Here is a 27,430-nt window from a genome sequence, read left to right on the forward strand (position 1 = left end):
ATTGATCGTTGTACCACGAGGGAGCACATAAAACAGAATAGCCCCTTCAGAGTAGCAGGAGACCGTCGCCATGACTACCGGCTGAAGGCGCTGCTTTGAACTTTTTCTTCGAAGGACAGATGTTGCGGCGCTTCTCTGTGGATTGCCATATTGTTTCCGGTTCGACGTGATGAACCCACGTCTCATCACCTGTGACGATGTTCGGCAAAAAATTATCATGATCAGACTCATAACAACAAGCTGTTCCACACACTAGCGTCCTTCGTTGCTCTTTATAGTCTTCCATTAGACGGCGAACAACCCAGCGGGCACACACCTTTGGGTACACCAGCTGGTGGACAAGTGTGTCTGCACTACCAGCAGAGACGTCCAATTGTGCAGAGAGGTGTTTGACTGCGATCTGTCGATTGCCTAGAATGCGAGTGTCTGCACGTTCCAACATTGCAGGAGGCGCAGCTGTGTGCGGCCGATCTACACGCGGGAGATTGGGCAGGTCTGGGAGATCTTGTTGCGATGATGACAAGGCGTCCCGCCCAACGACTCACAGTGTTTTCGTTCAATGCCCGGTCTCCATAAGCATTCTGCAAGCACCTGTGAATATCTTCGATGCCCTGATCGTCCGCCAAAAGAAACTCAGTGACAGCTGTCTGCTTGTGCCGCACGTGTTACAGATGTCATTTAAAGCTCAACTGGCAGAAAAGAAAAAAAAAACATGTTGCATTACTTACTGCAAGCTAGTCGAACGTATACAACAGCAGCAAACACAAACAGCCTCATGGAACCTCGCGACATTATGCAGTTAACACACTGCAGAACTACGTGCAGCCTGCAGGCCCGTAGGCTGCTGCTCCTCCGGTGAACCGCGGCCTGCCTGACCGCAGCTCGGCGCCCCGCTGACCTTGACCTGTGACCCGGGCGGTCATCGCCCCTGGCGCCGACCGTGCAGGCGCCGCACCTGCCTGGCCGCTTATCTCAGCGCAGCCTCCTCTGCCGCCGGCTCTGGCGCACGCTCCGCTGCAGGCACTGGCCGTAGCGAACGTCCGACGCCACCGCAGCGTAAAGCACACACGGCCAGAGGACGACGTTGCGTCGCCGCGGGCACCTGCCGCCCCACTGAGAGGACCACTCCCCACACTAGGGAAACCCGGGGGCGTCCACAGATATTTATTCAAAATGCGGCAAACTTCCAAAAACATTTTAGATACAACTGATCAACTGAGTTTCAAAACGTATCACACCTAAAGAAATAATGTTGACAGAAAGTACAGACGGCTCATTGCATCTTAAACGTTTGACAGTTACCCAGTCAATATTTTTTGAAGAGAGATTACTACACTGAAGAGCCAAAGAAACTGGCACACCTGCCCAATATTGTGTAGGGCCCCCGCGAGCACGCAGAAGGGCCGCAACACGACGTGGCATGGACTCAACTAATGTCTGAAGTAGTGTTGGAAGGGACTGACACCATGAATCCTGCAGGGCTATCCATAAATCCGTAAGAGTACGACAGGTGGAGGTCTCTTCTGAACAGCACCTTGCAAGATATCCCAGATATGTTCAATAATGTTCATGTCTGGGGAGTTTGGCGGCTGCGGAAGTGTTTAAACTCTGAACAGTGTTCCTGGAGTCATTCTGAAGCAATTCTGGACGTGTGGGGTGTCGCATTGTCCTGCTGGAATTGTCCAAGTCCGTCGGAATGTACAGTAGACATGAATGGGTGAAGGTGACCAGACAGGACGCTCACATACGTGTCACTGGTCACAGTCATACCACATCAACTGCACACACCCCACACCTTTACAGAGACTCCACCAGCTTCAACAGTCCCCTGCTGACATGCAGGTTCCATGAATTCATGAGATTGTCTCCACACCCGTACACGTCCCTCTGCTCGATAAAATTTGAATCGAAACTCGTCCGACCAGGCATCATGTTTCTAATCATCAACCAGACAATGTCGATGTTGACGGGCCCAGACGAGGCTTAAAGCTAGGTGCCGTGGGTACACGAGTCGGACATCGGCACCAAAAACCAATATCGATGCTGTTTCGTTGAATGGTTCGCACGCTGACCCTTGTTGATGGCCCAGCATTGAAATCTGCAGCAATTTGCGGAAGGGTTGCACTTCTGTCACGTTGAACGATTCTCTTCAATCGTCGTTGGTCCCGTTCTTGCAGGATCTATTTCAGGCCACAGCGATATCGGAGATTTGATGTTTTACCGTATTCTTGGTGGTGGTGGTTAGTGTTTAACGTCCCGTCGACAACGAGGTCATTAGAGACGGAGCGCAAGCTCGGGTGAGGGAAGGATGGGGAAGGAAATCGGCCGTGCCCTTTCAAAGGAACCATCGCGGCATTTGCCTGAAGCGATTTAGGGAAATCACGGAAAACCTAAATCAGGATGGCCGGAGACGGGATTGAACCGTCGTCCTGCCGAATGCTAGTCCAGTGTGCTAACCACTGCGCCACCTCGCTCGGTCCGTATTCTTGGTATTCACAGTACACTCATAAACGGTCGTACTGGAAAATCCGCACTCCATCGCTACCTCAGAGATGCTTTGTCCTGTCGCTCGTGCGCCGACTAGAACACTCACTTAAATTTTGAAAACCTGTCGTTGTAGCAGCTGTGACCAATCTAACAACTGCGCTAGGCACTTGTCTTATATAGATGTTGCCGAATGGTTCAAATGGTTCAAATGGCTCTGAGCACTATGGAACTCAACTACTGAGGTCATTAGTCCCCTAGAACTTAGAACTAGTTAAACCTAACTAACCTAAGGACATCACACACATCCATGCCCGAGGCAGGATTCGAACCTGCGACCGTAGCGGTCTCACGGTTCCAGACTGCAGCGCCTAGAACCGCACGGCCACTTCGGCCGGCGACGTTGCCGACCTCAGCGCCGTATCCTGCCTGTTAATATATCTCTGTATTTGAATCCGCATGCCTATACCAGTTTCTTTGTCGCTTCAGTGTATTATATTTTAAACATAAGCATATTTCAATACCGTACCCTCCTTCTTCTTGGTTTGCCATCTTGCTGTGTAGACGTGGGAAAGTGACGAGAGAACTCTTAAGTCTACGGTTAGATGCCGCATATGATCGCACACCGTTTAGTTTAAGAGCCCCATTGTGTAAGAAGAGCCAAACAACTTTTCATTCGTGATGTTCTCTCCTCTCGTTTAGTACAGAAGTGTGTATTTTTTTTCCTATATTTGACCCTGCAGATGAAGAATATGCGAATACACGAACATGTTCTTCATGCTCAACTACAATCGCTGTACCGTGCAAAGCTGGACGAAGATTCAGCAAGCCTTAACTGGTCAAACGCATGTCTACTACTGAGATTAAAATCTTCTTGTGCAAACAGGGGACGGGTGTCAGGCAGGCATAATTCAGCCATGTTTATTCTGCGCTAGCAATTGTGTGGGTCACTTTCTATAGCTCATTAAGGGCTGTCCATGTAAGCGAAAGGAAAAAGATAGAGTAACATGTATTGTCAATGTTCTGTAGAGGTTTGCATGTCCCAAGACTGCAAAGCAACACCGAAACCGCCGACACGATAAGAAAACGATATAATTTCTCACGAACAGTCTGACAATGTTTGGGACACACTGTTTACCGCCCTGCTCACTTCGCTCTCGCTGTAACGAACCACTGACGGTGCGCCAGTTACACTACTGGCCATTAAAATTGCTACACCAAGAGGAAATGCAGCTGATAAACGGGTATTCATTGCACAAATATATTAACCAGAACTGACATGTGATTTTCACGCAGTTTGGGTGCACAGACCCTGAGAAATCAGTACCCAGAACAACCACCTCTGGCCGTAATAACGGCCTTGATACGCCTGGGCATTGAGTCAAACAGAGCTTGGATGGCGTGTACAGGTACAGCTGCCCATGCATCTCCAACAGGATACCGCAGTTCATCAAGAGTAGTGACTGGCGTATTGTGACGAGCCAGTTGTCGGCCACCATTGACCAGACGTTTTCAATTGGTGAGAGATCTGGAGAATGTGCTGGGCAGGGCAGCAATCGAACATTTTCTGTATCCGGAAAGGCCCGTACAGGACCTGCAACATGCGGTCGTGCATTATCCTACTGAAATGTAGGGCTTCGCAGGGATCGAATGAAGAGTAGATCAACGGGTCGTAAAACATCTGAAATGTAACGTCCACTGTTCAAAGTGCCGTCAATGTGAACAAGAGGTGACGGAGACGTGTAACCAATGGCAGCCCATACCATCACGCCGGGTGATACGCCAGTATGGCGATGACGAATACACGCTTCCAACATGCGTTTACCGCAATGTCGCCAAACACGGATGCGACCATCATGATGCTGTAAACAGAACCTGGATTCATCCGAAAAAATGACGTTTTGCCATTCGTGCACCCAGGTTCGTCGTTGAGTACACCATCGCAGGCGCTCCTGTCTGTGATGCAGCGTCAAGGGTATCTACACCCATAGTCTCCGAGCTGATAGTCCATGCTTCTGCAAACGTCGTCGAACTGATCATGCTGATGGTTGTTGTCTTCGAAACGTCCCCATCTGTTGACTCAGGGATCGAGACGTGACTGCACGATCCGTTACAGCCATGCGGATAAGTTGCCTGTCATCTCGACTGCTAGTGATGGGAGGCCGTTGGGATCCAGCACGGCGTTCCGTATTACCCTCCTGAACCCACCGATTCCATATTCTGCTGACAGTCATTGGATCTCGACCAACGCGAGCAGCAATGTCGCGATATGATGAACCGCAATCGCGATAGGCTACAATCCGACCTTTATCAAAGTCGGAAACGTGATGGTACGAATTTCTCCTCCTTATACGAGGCATCACAACCATGTTTCACCAGGGGACGCCGGTCAACTGCTGTTTGTGTGTGAGAAATCGGTTGGAAACTTTCCTCATGTCAGCACGTTGTAGGTGTCGCCACCGGCTCCAACCTTGCGTGAATCCTCTGAAAAGCTAATCATTTGCATATCACAGCATCTTCTTCCTGTCGGTTAAATTTCGCCTCTGTAGCACGTTATCTTCGTGGTGTAGCAATTTTAATGGCCAGTAGTGTATTATTCCTAGACGATCCTAAAACAGAGAGAGATCTCTGTATTCCTCATTGTCGCTAATCTCCTAGTTCGTGCTCTTGTGAACTATGGAATGTGCTAATAGAAATCTCTAACCTCAATACTCCCAACGTTTGAATAACGTTAACAAACCTTCAAGAAACTACTCAGAACACACACACAACTAAAATTCACAATCCGCCTAACAAGTCAGACACAAAAGTACACATAAAGTAGAAAAGTAAATACAATCCACTACAAAAGTGGGCAGTGGTCATCTGCTGGACAACGATCGACATTTGCTAACCTCGTATTCTTCTGGAATAAAGCTCGTGATATGGTTACTCACCAGCTATATAAAAGTATTTTATTGTAGTTAATTTGATGTTTATAAAGATGACATATGCAAATACTTTTTAAAAAATAAGCCTTAACTCGAAAATTTATTTTCGCATTAATCTAACTATGTCATCAAAAGTTTGCAAGCAAATTTAACCCGTCAGAGTCGCCAGTTTGTAAGTTCACATTGTTTTTGTAGCACTGACCTTCTGATTGTGGAATTCTTTTATTGGAATGTTTAATTAACTACTTTAATTTCGCCCTGAATTATCTGATACAACTAAGTCAACGACGAAGGAATCCGTTTGACTACGAATTTAAACAAAAATCTCAATGAACTGAGTTTATTACATGTCAATGTACGATTTAAATTTCGCCTTGGAAGACTTGAAACTAATTTTAGTCCTTGGACCAGGTTTGTATGTAATCATATTCACAAGAAATGTGGTTAACAATAATTGAAATCAATAAACTAATGCTTTGACACTTGAATAGCGGAACTGGAAATGTCATTCAGGAAAACAATTATGTGGACAAATAGTGCATTTGCAATAGTCTTAGGTTACTGCATATGTATGGAAAATTCTCCAGAAGGATATGTACGTACAATTTACTGCCAGAGTTGAACAGTGTTAAGCTTATAAGTACAACTAAATCTTCGAAATCAAGATTGGAATTACTGAACACAGTTGTGAATGAGTTGCCTTTTCCTACATTTTGCTTCGTTGTTGCAACTGATTTCGCAGTACTTATTATTTTGAGCTAGTGGCTGAAGTGGCTGAAAAATCAGTCATTGGCTCGACGCCAACAAATTCTCCATCTGCGTGTAAGTTAATATCAGCCGGAAATGAGCCTCTCGTTCTCTGCTCGAGAAGTCGTCTAGAAGTGTCGTCCAGAAGTGAAGAAGACTGTCCGAGAAGTGACTATTACCAGAGCTTCTGACAAGAGTAACCTTAAGCTTCTGTTTTTCGGCATCATATGTTTTTGATTCTTGTGAGTGCCAACTAGTAAGATATTGTTTTACAAGACACAAGTCTCCCTCCTTTACTCTTGTGTCAGTTGGTGAACAGTTAAGAAACTTGTTATCTTGGCGCTCCAGAATGGATCTGACTTACTTCTTCTATCTGTCTACATTCATGCACTGGGGAATGTGAAATAAGCTCTGTAATCACAGTCACAGTCCTTACTCCCGCTTCTAAATTAATTATATGAGCCAATGATAGCCACCTTTACATTTCTTTAAACATTCAGTTTCATGGCAACTAGGAATGCGATGGCGTCCCACGCCCTACAAAGAAGTCCTAAATTTTCTTTGCCCGTTCCTCTTGCTAAAATGTTATCTCAACAGCCCATGTCTTTTTGGTACTGTGCACACATTCTATGAGCACACATTCTACGGGCACAGCTCGTGAAAAAGCCGGACGGAGTGGCCGAGCGGTTAAAGGCGCTACAGTCTGGAACTGCACAACCGCTACGGTCGCAGGTTCGAATCCTGCCTCGGGCATGGATGTGAGTGATATCCTTAGGTTAGTTAGGTTTAAGTAGTTCTAAGTTCTAGGGGACTGATGAGCTCAGATGTTAAGTCCCATAGCGCTCAGAGCCATGTTTTTTAGCTCGTGAAAAACAGACCCTGTTGTCCTGCACATTATGGAGATGTCTGAGTTGAGATGCTGGACGCTGGAGCAGCTTCGTTTCTGACTCCCATTCCAAAAAACACAGCTTGGCTCGACAACATACCTGTCTCGCGTTTCCTGTCCCACGAGAGGCGAGCAGCAATTCTGCGAATAGGGCTGGGGGCTGACTTCCCGCGGTTTTATGATCCTACAGGGCTCCGCTCGTACTCAGCAGAGTCCAACATGCTTTCACTGTCGCTTCTCGTTTAGCTACGCATGCAGTAGAACACAAGAAATCATAATGTAAGCAGTTACGTGTTGGCAGTCACTGGTGCTAATTCACATTTCGTTATCTGGTGGAGATTAATTTAAATCGATTTAATTAGCCTCCCTCTTACGGATTTTACGCAAGTCAGGAGACAGTCTGGTAAAACTGCTGCGTAAAAATTTCTCTGGAAAAAAAACTATACACCATCATTTATTTATCACATTCGAATGGTATGATTTACTGATTTTGTCAAATGGTTCAAATGGCTCTGAGCACTATGGGACTTAACTTCTGAGGTCATCAGTTCCCTAGAACTTAGAACTACTTAAACCTAACTAACCTAAGGACATCACACACATCCATGCCCGAGGCAGGATTCGAACCTGTGACCGTAGCGGTCGCGCGCTTCCAGACTGTAGCGTCTAGAACCGCTCGCACTGATTTTGTCGCCAGAAGCAAATGACTCAGCTAATAAATCTGTAAGAGAATAAGATTGACGAACAAAAATCACACATATCAAAGGATTTACAAATTCCTTAATATATCAGCTTTCAGTAGCGACCTATCAAGGGGACTAACAATGGTGGGATCCGAATGTAAGTACAGTGACGCAATGGAATTCTTTGTACTACAGACATCCCGACACTTTTCACGGAACGTTTGCGTAGTAGGGTTACCGTGCATCCACGAATCAAACAGGTGAGGTCTTCAAGCAGAGGCGACAAATCTCTCTTCAGTCTGCGACAGGTGGCGTTTGTGGAAAATTGGGCGGTGTTATTTGTGCAGCAGTCACTCTATCTCCTTTCCAACTTCTGTCAATAAACTTTCATACACGTTCTAAATTCTAATATATTCTGCAAGGCATTTTTTGGAAGAAGCAAAATGCTTCCGCCGCTTCTTGAAACAAATGCTCACGGAATTTCAAAATTTAATCTCCCATGATATACTGTCGGGTAAAATGTCCAACTGTGGCGTCACTTAATTGTATCTTTACTTTTTTATGGAAATTTTATTCAGCCTCTTATGCTGGTAAACTGCAATATGTTCTTTGAGGATTTCTTTGGTATAGTCCTCCCTCTCAGACGTCTCCGCACCCCTAAATAACTAACACGGCCTCATGCCGCATGACATGCACTTGTAAGCTTCCGGTTCTAGCGATTGTAACCAAGACTTTAATAAAATAGCAAAGGTAATGTAAATCAGGATACTGGGAGAAGTTGTGGTCTAAATAACAATTGATTTATTCGTTCTTAACATCATATGACAAAAGATGGCAAAAGAAACGCCACACAAACATTTTTATCTGACAAATGCTTTCAATAATATACAGTCTATGGTTATCAAAGTGGTCAGCCGGGGATCAACACACCACAATAATCAGAACTAATCGTTTTATCTGACTACATAAATGTGAATCTGTGGTATGGCCCAAAAACTACACTACTTTCGAGCATCTACAGCCTACTATTCCATAAAGAAAAATATGGTTCCTAAGAACAGGGTTCTGAGAAGCATATAGTAGAGCCCTACGCAATAGCAGCGAATACTTTAGCCTTCTGCAGGTGAGGGCGGCACAGCATGACGCACTCGCCGACTGCAGTCACGGACAGCGGCAATCTGTTAGCAACAGCGCGCGCCCGGAAATATGCAAGTACGCGGTCTCTGCCAGTCAACAGACGAGGTCGGCCTATATGCTTTTGTGCTGTGTGTGTCCCTTAACGTTTCCACTTCACTATCGCATCAGAAACAGTGGACCTAGGGATATTAATTAGTGTGGAAATCTCACGCACAAATGTATGGCACAAGTGACACCCAATCATCTGACCACGTTCGAAGTCCTTGAGTTCCGCAGAGTGCCCCATTCTGCTCTCTCACGTTCTCTAATGGCTACTGCTGATTCAGAATGCAGATACTTCCCCGTGAGCCTCTGAAACCCTGGTGGATTCTAGTGTGTAGGTGGAGTGGTTTGCTGGTTTGCCAAACCAATTCGACTCCGTGACATGACTATGCACGACGGAATATGTCAAACATTTAGACGGCTGACTCAAAACAAATAAGTACACCCACGCATAATTCGTTGTGTGCGTGATGCAAGAAGCAGTACCTCTGACGGTTCAGATGGTGACTGGCACAGGCTCTAAGAGACACACTAGCAAAGGACACAAGTCTCACCGTTTAGGTAAAGACGTGTCGGTTTTTTACTAACGAATCGCCAGTACAAGAGTGATTTCTTTCTCTACAGCTTTCCTCCACAGCTCGGTAGCATAGCGCATCTGCATGCTTAGACTACATCCACTTTAGTACAAACCAATCACGAGCTGGAGCTCGGCAATAGAAGCTGGGAGACCGTCCCCTGCTCTGCATGTACAGATTTGACTAACCAGCGACTTTAAAAATTAGTTGGGAGATAAGGAAAAAAGATTCAGCTTCGCGCCCCCTTTCCCACATCTTTACGCCGTGTCTTTGCTAAAAGCATGACACGGATGGAACCAAAGCTCTCCATAAAAAGATCGTTATCTCCCCTGTTGCGTCCAATTCGAACTTTCCAAAAAGTGGCCATAAACACGTTAAAAGCCTCGTGCTATCACAAATATGGTTTTTAGCAGAGTCTGGACGCCTGGGCGCCGCAGCCCTGTCCCACAAAATTCGCAGAAACTCTCACCCATCTCATCCGCTTTCTACCTAACAAGGGCCCATACCCTGCTTTATTGCCAGCCATCAATGCGCCACTCGTAGCTGCAGCGACTCCTCCGAGCTAGTGTCTACCTGGACGTGGCTGTCAACCGACCGGCGCCACCTGTGTCTGCACAATGAGACATGGGGGACTTGGCTGTCAGCAAACGTTTTCACCAGGTTCCACAGAAAAAAGGTCCCCTTGGCTCTCAGCTGCCATATGCTGCCGTCAGTTAACTCGGCAGTCTCTTCCATCGAACACAGGTAAAGCCTACCGCTATGCCTTCACTAGAGCACACAAGCAGGAGCGTTAACTACTGCCAAATATTTCATCATATGAATGAAGTCAGATCGTATCAAATATAGCTACCAAATAATAAACATCTCCTTCTCTATGAACACTAAGTAGCATGACACCGTATCAAAAGTGAGAGTGCCTCACAATCTCTCACACTATGTGATCAAAAGCGTCCGAACACCCCAAAAAACATAAGTTTTTCGTATTAGGTGCATTGTGCTGCCACCTACTGCCAGGTACTCCATATCAGTGACCTCAGTAGCAGTTAAACATAGTGAGACAGAAGAATGGGACACTCTGCGGAACTAACAGACTTCGAACGTGGTCAGATGATTGGGTGTCACTTGAGTCATACATCTGTGTACGAGATTTCCACACTCCTAAATACCCCTAGGTTCACTGTTTCTGGTGTGATAGCGAAGTGGAAACGTGAAGGGACACATACAGCACAAAAGCGTACAGGCCGACCTCGTCTATTGATTGGCAGAGACCGCCGACAGTTGAAGATGGTCATAATGTGTAATAGGCAGACATCTATCTAGACCATCACACAGGAACTCCAGACCGCATCAGGATCCACTGCAAGTGCTATGACAGTTAGGCGGGACGTGAGAAAACGGATTTCAAGGTCGATCGGCTGCTCATAAGCCACACATCACACCGGTAAATGCCAAGCGACGTCTCGCTTGGTGTAAGGAGCGTAAACATTGGACGACTGAATAGTCGAAAAATGTTGTGTGGAGTGACGAATCACGGAACACAATGTGGCAGGGTGTGGGTATGACAAATGCCCGGTGAACGTTGTCTACCAGGGTGTGTAATGCCAACAGTAAAATTTGGAGGATGTGGTGTTATGGTGTGGTCGTGTTCTTCATGGAGGGGGCTTACACCCCTTGTTGTTTTGCGTGGAACTATAACAGCACAAGCCTACATTGATGTTTTAAGCACCTCCTTGCTTCCTACTGTTGAAGAGCAAATCAGGGATGGTGATTGCATCTTTCAACACGATCGAGCACCTGTTTATAATGCACAGCCTGTGGCGGAGTGGTTACACGACAATAACATCTCCATAATGGACTGACGTGCACAGATTCCTGACCTGAATCCTACAGAACACCTTTGGGATGTTTTGGAACGCCTCACTGACTGACATCAATACCTCTCATCATTGCAGGACTCCGTGAAGAGTGGGCTACCATTCCCCAAGAAACATTCCAGCATCTGATTGAACGTATGTCTGTGAGAGTGGAAGCAGTCACCAAGGCTAAGGTTGGGTCAACACCATACTGAATTCCAGCATTACCGAAGGAGGGCGCCACGTATTTGTAAGTCATTTTCAGGCAGGTGTACGGATACTTTTGATCACGTAGTGTATCTCAGATTGGTTTGTAGCTTCAATAAACAATTGAAATAAACATTGTCCAGTTGTAACTACTTTCTCATTAGGTAAGGCGTTTGTTTTCAGTTTTTCTTGTAGCTCTGTGATATCTTTGAACCACCACTTCGCAAACACTCTGTGCACCTATTCATCAAATATGGGGTTAAAGGTTCTTCCAGTAGCGATCAGTGCTATCAAGACAGGACACTGTTTATTTCTGTAAAACCATGCTTTCGCTACAAATACAACCAATGAATGTTTTTTCTGAACGATCATTTGTTGTTAGCACACCACACTGTAAAAAAGAAAAAAGAATTGGTGATCTGTTGCATCTCATGCAGTGGCAGTTGTCCGTAAAGTCTTGGGATAACAAAGGTTCTACATCTACATTTATACTTTTTCAGCCACTGTGAAATGCACTACACCATCTAACAAGGTTTCTTTCAATTCCTTTCTCAATTCATTTACTTGTGTACAAGTTCGCTCTTTCGTCACATTGCACTGTTATCTAAGAATTTCAGAATTATTGCAAAAATGGGAAAGTGAACAGGCAGTGGTGAAAATTCAGGAAATTATAGTGTATTTTGGCACTGTTTGACGATAAGGAGGTTAATTTGTGGCAGTGTTATGTCATCTCGTCGTACACACTCATTTCAGAGTTCCTAAGTTTTCGGATTACAGTGATGATTAACATGAGGAGTGACGTAGGATCTTGCGTAAATTGATGCCGAACTTTATTAAACTGAGATTGTTGTAAACCGCTTCGTCATCCGAGCTTGGGGTCATGAGATATTTGAATTTTTACTGAGCATGTTAATCAGAGTTCACGGAAGCTGACAGCAGCCACAAGATGCCATCGTCACTCACGAGGGAAAAGGCGTGCACAAGAAACACAAGTCAGCTTCGAGTTCCGAGTGCGGCTTCAGTAAGCGTGGAAACTTGGTGTGAGGACACTAGCAGCTGCAAAAACAAAAATACGGCGTAGTTTTGGAGGATGGACACCTGTCAGCGAAGGCAGCGCAAAACAGAAAGGAGAAGTACTTCATCATAAAGTTGCATGTTGTCAGAATTAGGTTTTAGGGGAAACTATTTCATGTATCACTCTGAGAGTCTCTACACTGGCCGAATCGAATTAGGTCATTAAATTGTGAGAAGGATTAATATTTCTGAAGTAGATTGTCTGGCGTCACTGCAGCTCAGTAAGGTTCTCAGAGTGGCCGAAAAGCGATTGTTCAGTGAGAACGCGCTGGGTGTTGTAAGAGCTCGGACATGTGAAGAATGGCAGCTCCATCCCTAAGGCATAATACAGTATATTTTGGATCATGGAAAGTTAACAACTACTACTCAAGTACAGTCGCATAGGCAATGCATTTGATTCGCGCTGATTAAGCACATTATAATTGCAACCATCTACACAGGTTTGGAAAGTGACAGATAATGAGCAAAGCTTTTGCAAAGGATGCGACCTACCACGGATTCCTCTCTTGTGCCAACTTTTTCATATCACAGTAGCACTTGCAACCTACAGCCTCAATTATTTGCTGGATGTATTCCAGTCTATGTCTTCCTATACGGTGTTTACCCTCTACAGCTCCCTCTAGTACTATGGGAGATATTCTTGATGTCTTAACAGATGCCCTACCATACTGTCACTTCTTCTTCTCCGTCTTTCCGTGCATTCATTTCCTCGCCGTTTCCTTACCTTATCAGTCCACAAAATTTTCAACATTCATCTGTAGCATCACATCTCAAATGTTACCGCCCTTGCTTCGACTCTGTTCGTTAAGTTTTTCCCACAGTCTAAGTCTCACTGCCCCACAACGAAGTGCTGCAATCGTGTAGCATCGGAAATTTCTGCCTCAAAATAAGACTTATCTCTGATACGAGAACACTTTTCTTTGATAGGAATTCCCCTCTTGCCAGTACTAGTCTGCTTTTTATGCCCTCCTTCTCCATCTGACATGAGTTATTTTTTTTGCCTCTGTAGTAGAATTCCTTAACTTCATTACTTCGTGATCCACAATTCTGATGTTAAATTTTTCGCAGTTCTCATTTCTCCTGCTTCTTACTACTTTCGTCTTTCTTCAGTTTATTCTCAATCCATATTCTACACTCAGATCCTGTCATTCTTCTTCACTTCCACTGAGGATACGAATGTCATTTAGTGAATCTCATCATTATTATCCTTTCACCTTGAATTTTAAACTCACTTTTGAACCTTTCATTTATTTTCGACATTGTTTCTTCGATGTAAAGACTGGACAAGAGGGGTGAAAGACTATATCCCTGTCTTACACCCCTTTCAATGCGATCACTTCGTTCTTGGTCTTTCCCTTTATTGTTCCCTCTTGGTTCCTGTACATTGTATATTACCAGTCTTTCCCCAAAGCTTACTCCTGTTTTTCTCAGGATTTCGAATGTCTTGCACCTTTCGACACTGTCGAACGCTTTTTCCATGTCGACAGATACTATGAACGTGCCTTTATTTTTCTTCAGTCTTCCTTTCATTATCAACTACAACGTCTGAACCGCTTCTCTGACGGATTTACCTTTCCTAAAACCAAATTGGTCACCGTCTAACATCCTGAATTTTCTTTTCCATTCTTCGGTACATTATTCTTGTCAGCAACTTGTATGTATGAGCTGTTAAGCTGATTGTGCTGTAATTCTCGCACTTGCCGGCTCTTCCTGGATTTGGAATTGTGTGGATGATGTTTTTCTGTAAGTCTGGTGGTACATCACCAGTCTCGTACATTCTGCTCACCAATGTGAATAGTCGATTTGATGCCACTCCCCTCAATGATATCCGAAATTTCGATGGAACGTTATCTAAACCTTCTGCCTTATTTAATCCTAAGTCGTGCAAAGCTCTTTCAGATTTCGATTCTAACACTGGATCCCATATCTATTCCCTGTCGATTCCTGTTTCTTCTTCTATCACGTCATCAGACCAATCCACCCTCTTATAGGGGGCTTCAGTGTACTCTTTTCACCTGTCCGCTCTCTCCTCTGCATTTAACAGTGGAATTACAACTGCAGTCTTAATGTTACCACCCTTGTTTTTAATTTCACCAAAGGTTGTTTTGACTTCTCTATATGCTGACTCAGTTTTTCCGATAATCATTTCTTTTCCTATTTCTTCACTTTTTTCAAGCAGACGTTTTGTCTGAGCTCCCTTGCAGTGCCTGTTTATTTTATTCATAAGTATTCCTGTATTCCTGAATTTCTCTGAACATTTTTGTACTTCCTTCTTTCATCAGTCAATTGAACTATTTCTTCTGTTACGCGTAGTTTCTTCGCAATTACCTTATTCGTACCTACTTTTTCCTTTCCAACTTGTGTCATTGCCCTTTTTAGAGATTCATTCCTCTTCAACTGAATTGCCTACTGAGCTATTCCTTATTGCAGTATCTACAGCCTTAGGGAACGTCAAGCATATCGCTTAAGTCCTTAGTAGTTCCGTATCCCACATCTTTGCCCATTGAATATTTCTAAATAATCTCTTAAACTTCAGCCTACTCTTCATTACCACTAAATTGTACTCTAACTCTATATCTGTCGCTGCGTGCTCTTTACAATTCAATACTTGATTTCGGAGTCTCTGTCTGACCATGATGTAGTCCAACTAAAATCTTCCCGTATTTCCCGCTCTTTTCTCAGTATACTTCCTCCTCCTGTGATTCTTGAACAGCATGTTTCCTATTGCTACCTGAAATTTGTTGTGGAGTTCGATTCATATTTCCTCTCTCATTCCTACTATCAAGCCCAAATTCTCTGGTGAGCCTTTCTTCTGCTACAGCCGCGTTCCAATTCCCTATGACCATTAGATTTTCATCTCCCTTTACGTACTGAAATACGCGTTCAATATCTTCATATGCTTTTCTATCTCTCTATCTTTTGCTTGCACGTTGACATGTGTAACTGTTGTTGTAGGTTGATTTACTATCGATTCTGCTGAGAGCAGCCGCGTCGCTGAACTGTTCACAGTAACATACATTCAGCCCTACCATCCTATTCATAACGAATCCTACTCCATATACACCATTTGTGTTCTTTCGATTTCACTTCTCTTACTCCCACTATATCTAGATTGACCCTTAGCATTTCCGTTTTCAGATTTTCCAGCTTCCTTACTATGTTCCAACTTTTGACTTTCTACGCCCCGACCCGTAGAACGTTATCCTTTCGTTGGTAATTCAATGTTTTTGTAATGTTCATGTCCCCGTTGGCAGTCCTCTGGGAGATCCGTATGGGGTACTACTCTGGAGCTTTTGCCAGTGGAGAGATCATCATGACACTTTAGAATTACAGGCCTCATGTCCTGTGTATAGTCGTTAGATGTTTTTAAGGCAATGATTTCCAGTACCTTCTGCCTCTTCATGCCGTTGGTCATTGGGTCATTGTCAGTTCTTCCTCCATTTACGCGCAGTTTCCCACCCCAAGGGCAGGAGAGTGTCCTGAACCTATGTCCGTTCCTCCACCCTCTTTGACAAGACAGTTGGCGGTATGAGGGTGACTTCTAATGCAGAAAGTCTTCGGTTGCCATTGTTGATGATTTTTTATTCTATATTTAAGCAGTGGGGTGGTTCTAAGCGGGAGCATGGGCTTTTCGGTCACTAGTCAAAGACGTTACCTCTACAACACATGTGCTGCCGGGAGTTGTATATTCATATGTGAATAACTGTTTCGTGACTGTAGCACCGTGTCAATCAGAGGTAGTTGCGGTCGTATGAATTCGGTGAATTCTGATAAACGCTCTTGCATTTGTACAGTTGCTGTAACAAATGTGCATCAGCCAACTTGGAGCACACTTGGTCTCAACAATATATTAAGATTTTACGAGATTTGTTTGCTTTTATTTAGTGATGTACTAATCTCTGCCATAGCTTTACTGAGGTAGATGAATTTGTCATCGAATCCTTATGCTGGAGCGCAGCGTACAAACTCCTGCACTGCAGGTAATGTCAGGGTTGGTTAACAGGTCGAATATGTGCAGATGGACTTCGAAGATGCAGGGGCAACACGTATTTATGCATTGCGGGAGTCACGCAACCCTGTTACGCTTCCGCTTTCTGGTACAGTTTGCTCCGCGGTACGTTGTAGGGTAGTATTTGGCGTTTAGTTTCTCTCGATGTAGACGGACGTGTTTTGGCCTGATACATACCAAAAGGGGCTAAATCACATTAAAGTATAACACGAGAGGGTTTAACAGTGTACAACGGTGTGCTTAATTTACGATGATGGTGTTGCAATCTTCTAAAAGTGTAATCAGGTATGGCATTTTAACGCAAAGCATTCTAGGTACCACAGTGAACTTTCTGCCGACGCAAGGGCGTAAAAGTCATATCGAATAATGAAGAAATAGCAAACTATTTTGACCAAATGGAGTAAAAATAACCAGGAGATGAACAGAGCTAGTTTTGTTGTAGTGTATAATATCGTAATAGACTAACATTTCCATTGAACTCCATGATTACTATAGGAAAAGATTTAGTTATGAAAGTTAAGGGATGCAATGAGTAGAGTGACCTCCCCTGGAGAAAGTTGGGGAGCATTACTACTGATGAACCTCCAGATCTAAACGACAGGGCTGTTACACTCTGAACAGAGTTCTGGTAACTGTTCATGAAATATTTTCCGACCACGAAGCTACATTTATTTTTTGTATTATGCATCTGGAAGCACTACGAAAAACTATATTACACTTATTACATCCAAACCACATGATAATAACTCTGATAAAAGGCGGGAACTTTTTTAGAGCTAGAGCGCTCAATCATCACCAGAAGTCAACTCGGTGGAGGATATAGACGCCAATGGTTAATATAATCCTTCTCACACAAGTGTTCGGTGGCTCACGCTGGGAAAAACTGGAAAGTTGTTAACCGAATGCGGGAGAAAAAATAATTGTTTTTGAGACTGAAGGAAAACGCAAACGCTTTATATAACACTGTACCAGTTACAGTCTTTTCAAGCGTAACTGCATTTCTGGAATTTACTCCCATTTTCAGGTGCAGAGGGAGTGTAATACTGGATATTATGTCTACTTGTGCTTTGTTCTGTGTCTCTTTTCCTGGTGTCGTATTTTTATTTTCTCGTACTGTTGAGCCTCATTCATATTTGGATATTTGCACAAACTCAAATGTCGCAATAGATTTGTGATATATTACGGTTATACGTAAAAAAATACTGAGAATGATGTTTTGCATGTCCTTGGCTTTTGTCTGATGAAAGATGCGGAACATATAGAGAATGTAAAAAGTCGACTCCAGAGTAACAGACCCAGAACACCATACATGCAGACATAAAATCCTGTACCTACGTACAGACTTGCAGCACTTTAAAATGGGTGTAAAGCCTTGGAACGTGTTGTTCTACGCATGAAAAAATAGTAACTGTTGCAGAAATCTCTTATGTAAATCACTACTGACACAGCTGTAACCTTTCGAGAATCATCGTTTATAACGGATAAATTTGATTTTCTTATGTCTACTTAAGAAACGATTTTCGCTTTCTTGTTGTCATCACCGAATGTGAGTAAGCTGAAAATCACCATGTAAGAGAAAAATATTCGTATCGATGAATTAAATTTCGCCATAGAGACGTCTGAAGAATATTTGGGCTGTTTTCAAAGAAAGTGATGGAAAACAAATTTCAAGCATTTCCAGGTGAAGAACAGTATGTGATATTACTGTAACCTTCGCTTTGGGCAGTAACGTAATTGTAATGTCTGCTGTGACGTCACTTCTTTTTGGGTATTTTCAATTTAACTTCTTTATAGAGTAACCTTTTCGTTAGTTTCATGAGAATTTTTGCTATGTATGAGAAACATAAAATTTTTTCTGCTGAGTCTAATACTTCGTCGAGTTAGCTGTTTTTTTTCTATACGGTAAGTACGTTACGGTTTTTCTTAATTCTTTCTGTGTATCATGGTCACTACTACATCTGTAGAGCTATTATTAAAAAAAACTTCTCAGCTCGAGTGTCTTTCTAATAAATAGTTAAAGTTCTCATGATAACAGTTTCGATTTGCGTCTGATACATTCGTGTATTCGCATTTGGTTATTGCAATCTGCACTTGAGATATGTTCGTAAAGTGTACTTTTCGATACTATCCACGACTGCTTCACGATACTTTTATTTACTTTCATATTTCTTACAGTGTATCATGTTCTTTCATCTCTGGAACTTCTTTTTTACAATAAAGCCGGAAGAGGAAGAATAAGTGGCACAACTTGACTAGAAGAAGGTATTGTTTGGTAGGCCACGTTCTGAGACATGAAGGGATCATGAATTTATTACTGGAGGGAAGCGTGAAGGGTAAAAATCGTAGAGGGAGACCAAGACATGAATACAATAAGCAGATTCAGAAGGATGCAGGTTGCAGTAGTTACTCGGAGATGAAGAGGCTTGTACAGGATAAAGTAGGATGGAGAGCTGCATCAAACCAGTCTTTGGACTGAAGACCACAACAACAAACAACAGCTTGAGAATCGTCTTAATAGCGACATTAAAAAAAAACCTTCACCTCCTGTTTCAACCCTTTAGGGATGGAATATCGAAAATCGCTTCCTTAACGATGCCTACAGTATAAGACCTGCACCTTCTCCAAATTTCAAGTTTCTGTCGTTAGTGGTTTGAGCTGGGCGACGATGTGCCAGTCAGTCAGTGCATTGTTTTTTATGCATAGAGACTAAGGCCTACGGTCCCTTGGCGGTGTCAAAATTTTAACTTATAAATCAGTGCGATAAAAAGATACGGCCATTTATGTCACACATTTCGATAATTGCGAAGTCAGTCATTAAAACCTATAGGATAATTGCCGTTGACATAGATGCATGAAATTTGATTAGAAGCAAGGTTTCACAGCGAAAGTTAAGTAAAAAATTCGAGAACTGTTAATTTGTCACTGTAGCACACAAAATAATATGTTTTCGGTATTGTTGTCGTCCGCCTGTCTTTCTGTCCGTCTGTTAAGACCCCTTTTCTCAGGAACGAGTGGAGGTATCTACTTGAAGCTTATGTCAGGTATTAAAGTGTAAATCCCCTTGGTAGTGTAACAAAGTAAAGCTTGTAAAGCGCGCTAGGTAAAAGGCACGTCAATTGTTTTGATGCCCACAAACCCATTAAGAAAACCTATAAATGCAACGTGTGCACGCAGTGGTCAGTCAAAACATTATTACCACTATCCTCAGCGACGTTGCGGGCCCGTGACGCCGTAAGAGACGCATGTACGAGGGCAGTTCAATAAGTAATGCAACACATTTTTTTTCTCGGCCAATTTTGGTTGAAAAAACCGGAAATTTCTTGTGGAATATTTTCAAACATTCCCGCTTCGTCTCGTATAGTTTCATAGACTTCCGACAGGTGGCAGCGCTGTACGGAGCTGTTAAAATGGCGTCTGTAACGGATGTGCGTTGCAAACAACGGGCAGTGATCGATTTTCTGTTGGCGGAAAACCAGGGCATCTCAGATATTCATAGGCGCTTGCAGAATGTCTACGGTGATCTGGCAGTGGACAAAAGCACGGTGAGTCGTTGGGCAAAGCGTATGTCATCATCGCCGCAAGGTCAAGCAAGACTGTCAGATCTCCCACGTGCGGGCCGGCCGTGCACAGCTGTGACTCCTGCAATGGCGCAGCGTGCGAACACTCGTTTGAGATGATCGACAGATCACCATCAAACAACTCAGTGCTCAACTTGACATCTCTGTTGGTAGTGTTGTCACAATTGTTGGGATATTCAAAGGTTTGTTCCCGCTGGGTCCCTCGTTGTCTAACCGAACACCATAAAGAGCAAAGGAGAACCATCTGTGCGGAATTGCTTGCTCGTCATGTGGCTGAGGGTGACAATTTCTTGTCAAAGATTGTTACAGGCGATGAAACATGGGTTCATCACTTCGAACCTGAAACAAAACGGCAATCAATGGAGTGGCGCCACACCCACTCCCGTACCAAGAAAAAGTTTAAAGCCATACCCTCAGCCGGTAAAGTCATGGTTACAGTCTTCTGGGACGCTGAAGGGGTTATTCTGTTCGATGTTCTTCCCCATGGTCAAACGATCAACTCTGAAGTGTATTGTGCTACTCTTCAGAAATTGAAGAAACGACTTCAGCGTGTTCGTAGGCACAAAAATCTGAACGAACTTCTCCTTCTTCATGACAACGCAAGACCTCACACAAGTCTTCGCACCCGAGAGGGGCTCACAAAACTTCAGTAGACTGTTCTTCCTCATGCACCCTACAGCCCCGATCTCGCACCGTCGGATTTCCATATGTTTGGCCCAATGAAGGACGCAATCCGTGGGAGGCACTACGCGGATGATGAAGAAGTTATTGATGCAGTACGACGTTGGCTCCGACATCGACCAGTGGAATGGTACCGCGCAGGCATACAGGCCCTCATTTCAAGGTGGCGTAAGGCCGTAGCATTGAATGGAGATTACGTTGAAAAATAGTGTTGTGTAGCTAAAAGATTGGGGAATAACCTGGTGTATTTCAATGCTGAATAAAACAACCCCTGTTTCAGAAAAAAAATGTGTTGCATTACTTATTGAACTGCCCTCGTAATACGAGCAGACACGTACGAGGGATCATCCTAGCGAAGATAAGGGCTGCAAATGGGGAAATCCATTGAGATAAGCGTCTTTGACAAAGGGCAGATTATTATTACGCAGAGACTGTGAACGAGTGCCTCGGAAACGGCGAATTTGTTCGAATGTTGAAGTGCTACTGCCATGAGCATCTACGGTAAGAGGCAGAAGAACAATGAAACTACTGCTAGGCGCTAAATGATTGGACTTCCACCTTCCACGGGTCTTCATAGAACGTGGGGTTCGGAGGTTTTCTGCTCTGTTAAGTAGAACAGATGGTGCCGAAAGATCAAAATTCTTGTGTAGCACAAGTGTACGTCGTTCATCGTATATTGTTGAACATGGAGCTCCGCAGCAGACCACCCTTGTGTGTTCACATGTTGACCCAACGACATTGTAAATTGCGATTCCAGTGAGCGGGGGACCATCGGGATTCGACCGACGTTCAATGGAAACGTGTCGGCTTTTCGGATGAATCTCATTTTTTCTACACTAGGTCGATGTCGTCTCCACAAACTCCGTCATCGAGATGAACGGTGGCTCGAAACTTGCAGCGCGCCACGGCTTCAGGCTGGTGTGAGGAGTATAATGCTGTGGGGTACATTATCCCGGGTTGGCATGGGACCTGTGGCAGTAATCGAAGACAAGCTGACAGCTACAAACCACCTGCATCTCTTCATGCTTGATGTCATCCCCTATGGCGATGTCATGTTTCATCAGTATCATTGTCCTTTCCTGGAGGCCAGAATGATGCTACAGTGATTTGAGCAGCATTATAGTGAACTCATGTTGACGTCTCAGAGATCAAATCCGCCTGATGCAAATCCTATCTAACTCATCTGGTTCGCTACCGGGCGCCGTCACCACGTAAGCAAATCAGCGACCCGTTATTTACTCGAATTACATGACCTGTGTGTAGACACCTAAAACTACACACCTCCACAAACATGGCAATGAACTGTCGGATTCCTGATACGCAAAATCAGTGATGTATTTCGTTCCAAAGACTGAGAAACAAGCTATTAAACAGGTGGCCATGATGTTTTGTTTCATCAGAGTATACGTTGGGCCTAGTGGTCTAGCAGCAAAAAACTATGCGTATCGGAACCGAGAGGTCGCTGGATCGAATCTCGGTTGAACCACGAACTTTTCAGCCTTCATTCTAGCATAGCCTTCACCTCTCGAGGAGTTACCAGAAACAACGCATAGGTCAGATTCTCCGTTATACTTTAGGTCCCCCTATATCCGGTTGGATAACTGGGATAGGTTAGGGACACGCAAGTCGCAAATTGCGTCCAATAGAAAGACTTTAGCCAGGCCATTGAGCTACCGAAATTATTACAACCAGCATCTTAATATCATGGAGGCTGAAGACTGCCGGCATAAGTAGTCACCCTAATTCTGCAAACGGCCTTGTCAAAGAGGGCGGAGGAGCGGACAGAGGTGGGAAACTGCCCATAAAGGCGGAAGAATCAGCAATGATCAAGGGAATGAGGATGCAGAAGGCAATGGAAACCACTGCATTAAAGACACGTAATGTGTATCCACAGGACATGTGGCCTGTAATTGAAGAAGAGTCATGATAATCTCTCCATTGGCAAAAGATTCCGGAATAGATCCCATTACGATCTCAGGGAGGGGACTGCCACGGGGCAGGTTACCATGAGAAAAAGATTGAATAATCAACGGAAGGATAACGTTCCACGAGTCGGGAATGTCAAAAGCTTGAACGTGGTACGGAAACTAGAAATACAAAGGCTCAATCTAGATATAGTAGGGGTCAGTGAAGTGAAGTGGAAAGAAGACAAGCACAGCCTGTCAGACGAGTATAGGGTAACATCAACAGCAACAGAAAGTGGTATAACAGGAGTAGGATTCGTTATGAATAGCGAGGTAGGGCAGAGATTGTGTTTCTGTGAACAGTTCAGTGACAGGGTCGTTCTTATCAGAATCGACAGCAAACTAACACCGACAACGATAGTTCAGGTATGCATGCCGACGTCGCAAGCTGAAGATGAACAGATAGAGAAAGTTTATGAGGATATGAAAGGGTAATACAGTATGAAAAGGGGGATGAAAATCTAATACTCATGGGGGTCTGGAATGCAGTTGTAGGGGAAGGAGTAGGAGAAAAGGTTAGACGAGAATATTCGCTTGGGACAAAGAATAAGAGAGGAGAAAGACTAATTGAGTTCTGTAACAAGTTTCAGCTGGTGATAACGAATACCCTGTTCAAGAATCACAAGAGGAGGAGGTATACTTGGAAAAGGCCGAGTGATACGAGAAGATTTCAGTTGGATTACACATGGTCAGACAATCAGATACTGGATTGTAAGGCGTACCTAGGAGCAGATACAGACTCAGATCGCAATATAGTATTGATGAAGAGTAGGTTGAACTTTAAGACATTAGTCAGGAAGAATTAATACGCAAAGAAAAGCCGTACGGAAGTACTAAGGAATGACGAGATACGGTTGAAGTTCTGAAAGGCTATAGATACAGCAATAAGGAATAGCTCAGTAGGCAGTACAGTTGAAGAGGAATGGACATCTCTAAAAAGGGCCATCACAGAAGTTGGGAAGGAAAACACAGCTACAAAGAAGGTAACTGCGAAGAAACCATGGGTAACAGAAGAAATACTTCAGTTGATTGACGAAAAGTACAAAAATGTTCCGGGAAACTCACGAATATAGAAATACAAGTCGCTGAGGAATGAAATAAATAGGAAGTGCAGGGAAGCTAAGATGAAATGGCTGCAGGAAAAATGTGAAGACTTCGAAAAAGAAATGACTGTCGGAAGGACACACTCAGCATACATGAAAGTCAAAACAACCTTCTTTGATATTGTGCAATAACATTAAGAATGCAACGGGAATTCAACTGTTAATTGCAGAGGAGAGAGCGGATAGGTGGAAAGAAAACATTGAAAGCCTCTAGGAGGGGGAAGATTTACCTGATGTGACAGAAGACGAAACAGGAGTCGATTTAGGAGAGACAGGAGATCCAGTATTAGAATCAGAATGTAAAAGAGCTTTGGAGGACTTAAGGTGAAATAAGGCAGAAGGGATGGATAATATTTCATCAGAATTTCTAAAATCAGTGGGGGAATTGCCAACAATGGTGTGTAGAATGTATGAGTCTGGCGACATACGACTTTCGGAAAAGCATCGTCCACACAATTCCGAAGACGGCAAGAGCTGACAAGTGCGAGAATTACCGCACAATCAGCTTAACAGCTCATGCATCCAAGTTGGTTACAAGAATGATATAGAGAAGAGTGGAAATGAAAATTGACGATGCGCTAGATGACGATCAGTTTGGCTTTAGGAATAGCAAAGGCACGAGAGAGGCAATTCTGACGTCGCGGTCAATAGTGCAAGCAAGACTAAAGAAAAATCAAGACACGTTCATAGGATTTGTCGACCCGGAAAAAGCGTTGGACAATGTAAAATGATGCAAGATGTTGGAAATTTTGAAAAAAGTAGGGATAAGCTATAGGGAGAGACGGCTCATATACCATATGTGCAGCAGTCAAGAGGGAATAATAAGAGTAGATGACCAAGAACGAAGTTCTCGTATTAAAATGGGTGTAAGACAAGGATGTATCCATTTGCCGATAATGTTCAATCTGTACATCGAGGAAGCGATGATGGAAAGGATCCTCATGAGGGGAATTGAAATTCAAAGTGAATGGATATCAATGATATTTTCCGCTGTTGGCATTGATATCCTGAGTGAAAGTGAAGAAGAATTACACGATCTGCTGAACGGAATGAGCAGTCTAATGAGTACAGAGTATGAGCTGAGAGTAAATCGAAGACACACGAAGGTAATGAGAAGTAGTAGAAACGAGAACAGCGAGAAACTTAACATCAGGATTGATGGTCACGAAGTAGATGAAGTTAAGGAATTCTACTACCTAGGCAGTAAAATAAACAATGGCGGCAGGAGTAAGGAGGACACCAAAAGAAGACTAGCAATGTCAAAAAAGGCATTCCTGGCCAAGAGAAGTCTACTAACATCAAATATCGGCCTTAATTTGAGGAAGAAATTCCTGAGAATGTACGTCTGGAGTACAGCATGGACTGTGGGAAAACCAGAACAGAAGAGAATGGAAGCATTTGATACGTGGTACTACAGACGAATGTTTAAAATTAGGTGGGCTGATAACGTAAGGAATAAGGAGGTTCTACACAAAATCGGAGAGGAAAGGAATATGTGGAAAACACTGATAAGGAGAAGCGGCAGGATGATAGGACATCTGTTAAGGCATGGGGTAATGACTTCCATGGTACTAGAGGGAGCAGTAGAGGGCAAAAACTGTAGAGGAAGACAGAGATTGGAATACATCCAGCAAATAATTGAGGACATAGGTTGCAAGTGCTACTCTGAGATGAAGTGCTTGGCACAGGAGAGGAATTCGTGGCGGGTCGCATCAGACCAGTCAGAAGACTGATGACAAAAAAATAAAAAATAAAAAAATTCATAACTAAAGTTGTACGGAACCCCCAGGGCGTGAGTCCTATTCGCACTTGTCCGATTTTTATTTTGTGTATTCTGTCTTTCCTGGAGTTGCCCCCCCCCCCCCTCCACCCATAGTTTGGGTCCTGTGTATGTGTTCATACCGGCCCTCCGCTTAGTCGAGAACTCTTAAGCTAGTCAGTAAACAGGAAAGTTGGCTTACCCCTGAATTACCCCATGAACGGCTACGAGAGAACTGAACTGGAGTAATTCAATATATTTTATCTGGAATGGTGTCTCAAGTATGTTACGTGACAAATAACTCAAGAGTAGCTTCAAGTGCTGACACACGCATCTTCTTTGTTACGCACCATCTTAGCAGTAACGGTAGAGGTAAAGTAGGCTTAAAAGACAATTTGAAACAATCACTTGGGTCAGTAACTTTTGTTTTCTTCCGCGACGCCATCTTCAGGTTTTTCAGCGGTTTAAATGATTTCTTTCTTTTTTTTGGATGTTGCGAGGTGTTTCACGCTTACACAGATATTTCGGGCTATTATTTTGTGGTAGATTTATTTTCTGGGAGAAACCCAAAATTTCTTCCACGGTGTTTTAGCGTCTATGAATGTCCGATTCACACCCTAGCCGCTATTAACGATGTTCACCTCTAATGAGGACAAATTGCTGGGTTCCTCCAAGAAATTCATTCAAACACGTCATAGCCCAGAAACATTTATAAAAAAATTGATGTACGTATATAAACTTGTGTACAAAATTAAAACAACAAACTGAAATTTTCCTGTATTGGGATTATTTTGTTACAGAACACTATAAACAGGTGATAGTAAAGTAGAAACAATGCAAAGAATACAGAGAGAAAACAATTGCAACATGCATAACGGTAGACAAAAGTATTCTTCATTTTTCCCAACTAAACCGATTTGCGCACACATTCCAATAACTAGTTAATGTGCTCAGTATGGGGTATGACCACCTCTGAGAACGACGGGGCATGCTGTGAATGATGATATAAATCTCATGTTAAGGAAGTAACGCCCATTCTTCACGCAGAGCTGTTCGCAATTCTTGGATAGTGGTTGGTGGATGCTGTCGTGATGCAACTCGTCTCCCTAGAGCATCCCAGACATGCTCAATGGTCTTCAAATCTGGAGAGCGAGGAGGTCACCCGTGCATGCAATATCTTCCGTTTCCAAGAAAACCTTAGCCGCCCGTACTCTATGAGGTCGAGCATTATCGTCCTCCAATAAGAAATTTGGGCCCACAGCACCTCGCAACAACAGCAAATGATGTCCGAAGACCTGGTCACGACACCTGGTAGCAGTTGAGCATTGCCGATTCACCCATACAATTCCATGAAGAGGTATCCAAGTGGTCAACATCATCGATACTCACATCATTAGGGATCCCCCTCGATACGCCCTCTTTCCACAATGTTTGGGTCCTGAAATCGTGTTCCACTTTCCCTCCAGCTTCAGATCCGTCAAGAATCACTCTCCAAACCGAATCAGGACTTATCCGCGAAAAGAACATTGATCCACTATTTGACTGTTCAGGTGGCATATTGGCGACTCCTCTCTGGACGGACCCTTCTGTAAACACTTGGTAGAGGTACACATAGAGCAGGTCTCCAACAATAATGGCCACTCTGCCGAAGCTTTCTGTACGCCGTTTGCTTCGATACAATACGTCTGGTTAATGCGCGAGATCAAATGCCAATTGCC

Source organism: Schistocerca serialis, chromosome 4 (assembly GCF_023864345.2).
Source record: "Schistocerca serialis cubense isolate TAMUIC-IGC-003099 chromosome 4, iqSchSeri2.2, whole genome shotgun sequence".
NCBI lineage: Eukaryota > Metazoa > Arthropoda > Insecta > Orthoptera > Acrididae > Schistocerca > Schistocerca serialis.